Source organism: Meriones unguiculatus, chromosome 5, assembly GCF_030254825.1.
Source record: "Meriones unguiculatus strain TT.TT164.6M chromosome 5, Bangor_MerUng_6.1, whole genome shotgun sequence".
Lineage (NCBI taxonomy): Eukaryota > Metazoa > Chordata > Mammalia > Rodentia > Muridae > Meriones > Meriones unguiculatus.
The window spans coordinates 50,186,615-50,195,564 of NC_083353.1; the positions used below are offsets into that span (position 1 = coordinate 50,186,615).

The 8,950-nt window shown below is 40.8% G+C and overlaps 1 pseudogene; it reads left to right on the top strand.

Annotated features, from left to right (window-relative positions):
- Positions 1-326: 326 nt before the first annotated feature.
- On the top strand, positions 327-1,257 carry LOC110543174 (vomeronasal type-1 receptor 44-like; annotated as a pseudogene).
- The last annotated feature ends 7,693 nt before the right edge of the window (positions 1,258-8,950 follow it).

Genomic DNA, 8,950 nt, shown 5'->3' on the forward strand with positions numbered 1-8,950 from the left:
TGGATCAGGAGAGGTTAATATTTTATAACTTGTGGAAATGTTTAATGTACAAGAAAGTTTGTATTTTGAGACAGGCCTACAATGGTCTGCACAGTTCAGTTTTGCATAGGAAGCATCAGGACAGTGGCGACAATGGGGACTATGGGGATGGCCTCAAGGGAGTCTGAGCTGGAGCTGAGTTCTTTTTGGATGAGGTGGAATTGGGATGAATTGACATGTTGTTGCCATCTCAGTGTTGGGGGGTAATGCTTCATTACCAGTATTTGGAATGAAGAGTTTTCTCTTTTCTCCTCAGATTTTTGGTACTTCAAATACACACACATACAATGAATAAAGCCAGCATACTCCACACTAACACAAACATTAAAATCACCTTGTTCTCTGAAATGAGTGTTGGGATCTCAGCCAACAGCATCCTTTTCGTCTTCCATCTCTGTATGGTCATTGGTGCACACAGGCCTAAGCTCATTGATCTTGCCATTGGTTTCTTGGCCCTGACCCAACTACTGATGCTGCTAACTATGGGACTCATAGCTGCAGACATGTTTATGTCTCAGGGAAGGTGGGACCCCACCACATGCCAATCCCTTATCTATCTGCACAGGTTCTTGAGGGGCCTCTCCCTTTGTGCTGCCTGTCTGCTGAATGTCCTCTGGACCATCATCCTCAGCCCTAGAAGCTGCTGCTTAGACAAGTTTAAACATAAATTTCCCCATGACATCTCCTGTGCCCTTTTTCTTTGTATTCTCTACATGTCTTTTAGCAGTTACCTCCTGGTATCAATAAGTGCCATCCCCAATTCGACCTCAGATAATTTTATGTATGTTACTCAGTCTTGCTCACTTCTCCCACTGAGTTACTCCAGACAAAACACATTTTCCACACTGGTGGTCTTCAGGGAAGCCTTTCTTATCAGTCTCATGGTGTTCTCCAGCGGGTACATGGTGACTCTTTTATACAGACACATGAAGCAGGCCCGGCATCTTCACAGCACCAAACTTTCTCCAAAAGCATCCCCAGAGCGAAGGGCCACCCGGACCATCCTGCTGCTCATGAGCTTCTTTGTGGTTCTCTACATTTTGGACAGTGTTATCTTCCACACAAGAATGAAGTTCAAAGATGGCTCTCTGTTCTACTGTATCCAGATTCTTGTGTCCCATGGCTATGCCACAGTCAGTCCTCTTGTGTTTATTTGCACTGAAAAGCATATAACTAAATTTTTTAAGGTCACTGTGGGACAGGAAATTAAATATCTGATTAATCAATGATGGGTAAAATTGTACACTCCTTAATACAATCCAATATGTTGCCATCATATTATGACATAGTAGGAACATTCTGTGGCTTAAACTGATATGTGAAAACATCCTTTTAACATTCCATCTGTTTACTCTGTGTGTGGATGGCAAGTATATAAAACAATATTAAACTGCATTCCCACTCAGATATCACATGAAGTTTATCTTTCTCAATGGGTTTTCAAAGGAGGTGTGTGAAATGGCTCTCATCTGTCTTTTTTAGCACATTACTTTTTATTTATTTATTTATTTTGGAATTTGTGGCAGGGTTTCTCCATGTAGCCCTGGCTATCCTGGGCTTGCTTTGTAGATCAGGCTGACCTCATACTCACAGAGATCTACCTGCGTCTGCCTCCCTGAGTGCCGGGATCAAAGGCATGTGCCATCATGCCCAGATTACTTTTAATTTTTTTAAAAAATGATTTAACTTTTAACTGTGTGTGTATGTGTTTGTGTCTGTGTTTGTGTCTGTGTGTGTGTTTGTGTGTGTGTATGTGTGTGTGTGTGTGTGTGTGTGTGTGTGTACTTGAGTGCAGGTCATCCTGGAGGCCAGAAATGTCAATTACTCTTAGAGCTAGACTTATAGGCAGTTGTGTGCCACCCAAGGGTGAGTGTTGATAATTGAACTTGAGTCTTTTAGAAAACAGTTTGCATATGTGCTGAGCCATCTCTCTGGCACAGCCCATTACTTTAAATATGACATTTTCAATAAATCAATGCCTCAGTTGTTTATATTTGGAAAAATATACAAGGAAACACTTTTTTGAGAATAAATTATCACAGGATGCAGAACACACACACACACACATACACAGAGCCAAAATGATATGCAGAGAAGCATCCTGTCATTTGCATAATGGTGCTCCTATGGCCTGATTTAAAACAGTCAAAGTAGAAACAGCCACTGTCTAGAAGTGTCAGGATGTGGGATCAGGTCATGGCCTCCCCTTGTTAAGGAATGCTAGTCAGAACATGAAGAACACCTCGAATGTCTGCCATGCCATTCAGGTACACTGCACAATCTTGATGAGTTACTTATGAAAGACAGAGCTTAGATGTGTCAAAGGAATGGAGACCATAGACAAAGTGCTTTATCTGGGCTCAAAAAATCCAAATTTAAGTAGGAAACTAGTCACAGATAGTTACTCAGCTGCACTATTGATATACTCCACGGACCTGAGGGCTTGCAGCATGCCTGCTTAATTGAGACTAATCAGATACCTGCCCAGAGCACACTTCATGTGAGAGAACACGGACTCAGTCACACAAGTCACACAGTTGAGCACACTCACAGGAAGACTTCACACAGCTGAACCCACTCACAGGCATACTTTACAGTGCAGAACACACACTTAGAGACTTACTTCCCACAGTAAAACTGTTATCTGTCACTCAGTGTGAGGATATGTCACAAGCATGGACCCCACTCACACCCAGAATCGAGTAATTTCAGTGTTGACACTTACACATAATCTAAAGAAATAACTGAAAACTGGTTAGTGGAAAAAGAAAGATCAGAGAAGATCTGTTTCATGTTCTGTCTACACTCTGAGTGAGACCTAGAGCCTCAGACAGGATGTAAATTAACAAAAAGAATGGAATTTAACTAGGTAACATGAGAGAACATTTCACACACCAAGGACATGGAGGAGAAGAAATAAACCACACAACTGTAAGTTGTATAAACCCACGAGCAGACATTTGCCTGGTGGCTCAAGTCTATAACCATGAAATCAAAACAGGAGGATAGTGAGTTCAAGGCCAGCCTGAGCTACAGGATGAGTCCAGACTAGCACACAACAGTCACAAAGCAAAAATAATTATAAGAATAAAATATTATTTTAAAATCCAATATAAGATGGGTGGTGGAGGCGCATGCATTTAATCATAGCACTCAGATGGCAGAAACAGGAGATTCTCTGAGTTCAAGGTCAGCCTAGACTTTAAATCAGGTTCCAGGGCAACTAGGGCTACATAGAGAAACGCTGACTCAGAAAAAAAATTCCAAATTAAACAAAAGGAAATGTGCACAGGAAAGGATTAATCTTACTTCTTCACAGTGGGTGAAGAGCATAAACGAATGTGCTGATCCCATGGTAAAGGTGAGCTGTATGATGGTGGCAAAATCAAGCCCATGGATTCATAAACACAGGGTGGACAGGTACTGCTCAGCCCTGACATAAACCATGCTCTGCACACATTTTCTCAACATGAGGAGATGGGCAGGCTGAGTCCATGTTGTAGAGGAGGAAACTTTTTCTCCTCCCTGGATGTAGTGCACCCTCAGTGCCACAGTCACCCAGCATGCACTAGGTCTGCAGAATGTTTGCTTCTTTCCATTGCACTCTTTATTTCTGTTTGTCACGCTAGACAATTTTAGATATCTTAGCTGACATTCTTGTAGTATCTCTTTTAGTAAACATTCTTGTCTTATTCTGCATCATCATTAATCACCCAGTTAAATTTTGTGAACTATTTTGCTGACACATTTTCCCTTCCTGCCTTCTCCCTATAAAGTTGTGTGAAATTTTTCAAATAAGTGAGAGCTGGATCAGATTGTACACTTGCTTTCCCTCTTTGTGTCTCTTTCCCAACACGTTCTTTTCACCCCTGCTTAGGATCGCATTGAACTACTACTGGACGGGACATACTTGGTGCCCAACATGGGGTTGAGGCACGGGAATCAAATTGAATGTCCTTCTTTGTGTACCCACACTCCTACATAGGATCTGGTGCTTCCACATGGGAAGTGATTGAAGGTTATGCATTGAGATCTCCATGGGACTGCCCATCTGTGTGTTTGATCCATTGAGGTAAGTCAAAATGACGAATTATTGGACAAAAATTGAGCAAGCATGACTTATTCTTACAGGGTCTCAAGCAGTCCTTCAAGACACAAGGAGTAAAGGTAAACAAAAAGGAATCTCACAAGCTAAAGAGTTACTTTAAAAATTAGAGCAGCCAAACAGGCAGAAAAAAAGTACTTCTAAGGTTATTTCAAATGTTCATAAAGGAGCTCAAACAGATTTGTGTAATTTGACAGCAGAAAATAATTTAGGAGACAAGCCCTAGATAATGAGTATAAAACAGAGTCAGATGGGAAAAATAAAGTTGCCAAGTCTCATAATTCAGAATGGCCTCCTGCACCCACCTCTCTCTAACCCTAACAAAGAAAAAAGGCCCCCAGTCTGGCGGGGACAGAACACAGGGCCGTAGCTCAGTGAGCAGGAAAATCGGGGACACTACATGCCTCCTTCCCTCTCCCCTACCAGAAGCTAGGCTTGGATGGCTTGCAGAGAACTGGGTGGATTGGAATGCTCACACCCTCTGAATCAGCCTAAGACCAGCCTCTACCAGCTGCTGAGCTGAGCAGCAGTTCACCCTGCCACCATCCTCCTCTCATCTCTTCTCCCAGGAGCTTCATTCAGTGTTGGCTCTTGGACATGGGCCAGAGGGATGGAGCCACTTCTAGTTTTAAAGTTTAAATTGTGTGCACTGATAAATTCTGAAATTTACATCTAGTTCTGACTTTTGAAATCATGGTTATGCTCTATAAATTCACTCCTAAGGAGGATGTTTTGTTTTAATATTACAAAAACAGGTTTAAAAAAATATGCAAATGTTTAAAAAGTAGGTACCACAGTTGTTCTTGTCTTTGTCACTGTTATTGTTTTTATCTGCCAGCTGTCTGTTTTGGTTTCTGGTTTCGGGTTTGCTTGCGAGATCTGGAAAAATTGGAGAGTTTCCATTCTGGTCAAGGGAATCTGGGGGATGCCCCAGTTCCCGGGAAAAGACCTGTAACTGCTACACTTTTTTCAGGACAAAAAGAGAGGGTCGGTGGGACCTTATTCTTTGTGAAGAGAGGGCTAAGGGGGCTCTGCTCCTTCTGGAATCTATGTGTGTATATGTTTCTATGTGTGTATATGTATATCTGTGGACTTAAAATGACGATAAACTGTGGACTTAAATGTGACTGATGATATTAATATTTTTGGACATGAGACAGTGCAAATCAACACCTCTGAGTTTCGTCCTGGACCATTAGACTTAAATTCTATAAAACATTTTAAAATTTATTGGTTATTTTAAAATGGTAATCCTTGGACAGTCTAACAAAAAACTTAAAAATAGTTTCTCAACCCTTTGGGGGAGGTCAAAAGACCTTGGTTATTTATTTTATTAATTTTAAAAAGGAAAACCAAGCAATTCTGTTTTAACCAATTAAAAAAAAATTTAGTTATTACAATATATCATGTAATAAAAACCTATAAAATATGTTGTTCTTCATTTTAAAAGGCTGGAGATTCTTCAATGCAAAACGTTTGCTTATGCTCTTTTACAGGACAAAAAGGACAACAGTTCCATGTTAGCCCAGGGTTAAGCAGGGTTATATTCAGATCACTGTTAACCACTGTATAAAATATATGCCTGATGGATAGTACCTAAATAAATGATTTAATAGTGTTTCTTTCTGGCCTATAGATTTGGTATGGCCAGAATAGTCCATTTTTTGAGGGTTGCAGGCTAAGTTTAGTTCTCTGTTTAATGCTAAATAAAACTTTTGTCGTTTAATTTTTTGCTGTTAAGTTTTAATACAATATGATAAATAAGACTTGCTAGCCCCTTTATAAATTATGTTTAATTAAAAGTTTTGCCTTGATTTTAGCTTGAAAAGAGCAGATTAAAAGTTATGCTAAAGATTATAATTGAGTACAAGATTGAGTTTTACCTCGTCTCTTTGTTTAGGCTGTATTTTCTTAAGGTTAAATTTAAAATGGGTAACTATCACAAAAACACCAGAGACTGGGAGTCCCAGTCGGGAGAAAAACCCACAAGGAAGAAAGGAAACAGTATTGGCCTTGGGTCACCCAATCTTTCCCTGTAAAAGGTCTTGCAGAATGGCAGGTGCGAGCCACCATTACTGAACTGGGCTCTAGCAGAGAGCACGTAGAGCCCAGAGACTGCTGTACACCCAGCTCTCTGTCACAGACAGAGTTGTGTGCCCCAGGGCACCAGATTCTGGGAGTCTCTTTCAGGAGAAAACCCCACAGGGAAGAAAGCAAACAGGGACAGACTTAGGCCACACAGTATGTCCCTAGAAAAGGTCCCACAGACCAGTGGGCAGGCGTGCCATGAGTCCAGAAACCTGCTGTGTGCCAACAGTTTTTCACAGACAGAACTGTGCGCCACAGAGCACCAGAGACTTGGAGTCCCTGTCGGGAGAAATCCCCGACAGGGAAGGAAGCAAACGGGGGAGACTTAGGCCCCCCAGTATATCCCTGGTAAGGTCCCACAGACTGGCCCAACCCATGGACCTGCTGTGCACCAACTAGCCTGCTGCTGCCAGGAGAGCAGTAATCACCTGCCACAGATTACCACTTTGGTACTGGGGCCCATAGCCCCACCCTCAAACTTACAGAAGCCTGGGATCCCTGAGATCAATCCCCAGGTGCTCCAAGTGGCAACCAGCTATCCCTAACAAAATGACTAAACCAAGGGACACCCAGGTTAAAGCAGCAGCTCAATAAATTTACAGCAAGAAACCCAGAAGCAGGGCATCTGTCTCCAGGAATTCTCAGGGTAAAAGAAGAGCCCTCTCCACTAATAGGGACCATAGTTACCACTCAGGTCTGTATGCCTGAGGTGAGCTCTGGCAAGTCCCATACAACACCGGCCATACAGTGACCAAACCCAAAAAGCTGAGGAGGCTTCCTTCAGGAAAAACCATCTTCCTGCCAAGGGGATTCTCTCCAATACAGGATTCCAGGAATCACCAGAAACTAACACCCAACACCCAAGATAGCCCAATGGGTAGAGGCCAGTGTAAAAGCTCAACCAACAAAAGACAGACCAATATGACATCTCCAGAACCCAGTTATCCAGTGGCAAGTAGCCCTGGACACCCCAGCCTAACTGAAATTCAAGAAGATGACATAACCTCTATGCTCATGAAGAGGGTAACACAGGAAACAAATAAAATGCGTAAAGACCTAGAGGCAGATAAATTCAAACAGCTTACAGTCATCTGTAAAGAAATAAAGGAAGATAAAGAAAAAGAGATTATGGCCATCTATAAAGAAATACAGGAAGTTGCAGCCAAACAGTTTGAGGTATTTAGAGAGGAAATACTTAAATCACTGAAACAAATTAAAGAAACAGAGGATTGTTCAAACAAACAGCTGAAGGAATTGAAGGAAAATCAGGAAAATACACAGTCAGATAGGTGAAAGAAATAAAAAAAGGCTGAAGATCTGTAGATAGAATTGAAAAAAATTAAAGAAAACACAAATGGAAAAAATTGTGGAGAGAAAGAAATTAGGGAAGCAAACAAGAACTACAGAGGTTGGCATAAGCAATAGACTACAAGAGATGGAAGAAAGAATCTCAGGTGTGGAAGATACAATTGAAGAAATAGATGTATCTGTCAAAGAAAACGTTAAATCTAAAAAATTCTGGACACAGACGGTCCAAGAAATTCAAGACAACATAAAAACACAAAACCTAAAAATAATAGGAATAGAGGAAAAAGAAGATTCCCTCCTCCAAGTCCCAGAGAATATTTTCAACCAAATCATTAAAGAAAATTTCCCAAACTTAAAGGAGAAGCCAATAAGAATACAAGAGGCCTACAGAACACCCACTATATTAGACCAGAAAAGAAAATCCTCCTGCCACATGATAATCAAAGCAGTAAGAATTCAGAACAAAGAAAAACACTAAAAGCTGCAAGGGAAAAATGCTAAGTAACATATAGTGGCAAGCTCATCCAAATCACACCTGACTTCTCAACTGAGACTATGAAAGCCAGAAGGGCCTGGATGAATATCATGCAGGCCCTAAGGGAACACAGATGTTAGCCCAGGCTACTATACCCAGCAAAACTCTCAGTCCTCATAGACAGAGAACAAAATGATATTCAATGACAAAAACAAATTGAAAAATACCTACACACAAATCCAGTGTTACAGAAGACACTAGAAGGAAAAATGCAACCCAAGAATACTAGCTACTTTCAAGAAAACACAGAAAATAATTAACCACATTACAGTAAACAGAAAGCAACCAAGCACACAAACTTATGACCACAGCCAACATCAGAATCAAAAGATCTAACAGCCATTGGTCATTAATCTCTCTCATCATCAATGGACTCAATTTTCCAATAAAAAGACATAGAATAACAGAATGAATGTGTAAACAAGACACAGCAATCTGTTGTATACAAGAAACACACCTAAGTCACAAAGATAGATATTACCTGAGTGTAAAGAGCTGGAAGATGGCTTTCTAAGCAAATGAACCGAAGAATCAAGCAGGAGTAGCCATTCTAATATCTGATAAAATAGATTTTCAACCAAAATTCATCAAAGGAGATGGATTAGGAAACTTCATACTCATCAAGGGAAAAATTCCACCAGGAAGACATCACAATCCTGAACATCTATGTCCCTAATACAAGGGCACCCACATTTGTAAAAGAAACATTGTTAAAACTTAAACCACACATAGATCCCCACACATTAATAGTGGGAGACTTCAACATCCCACTCTCAACAAAGGACAGGTCAACAAAACAGAAATTAAACAAAGAAACAATGTCTCTAACAGAGGTCATGAATTAAATGGACCTAACAGACATTTACAGAGCCTTA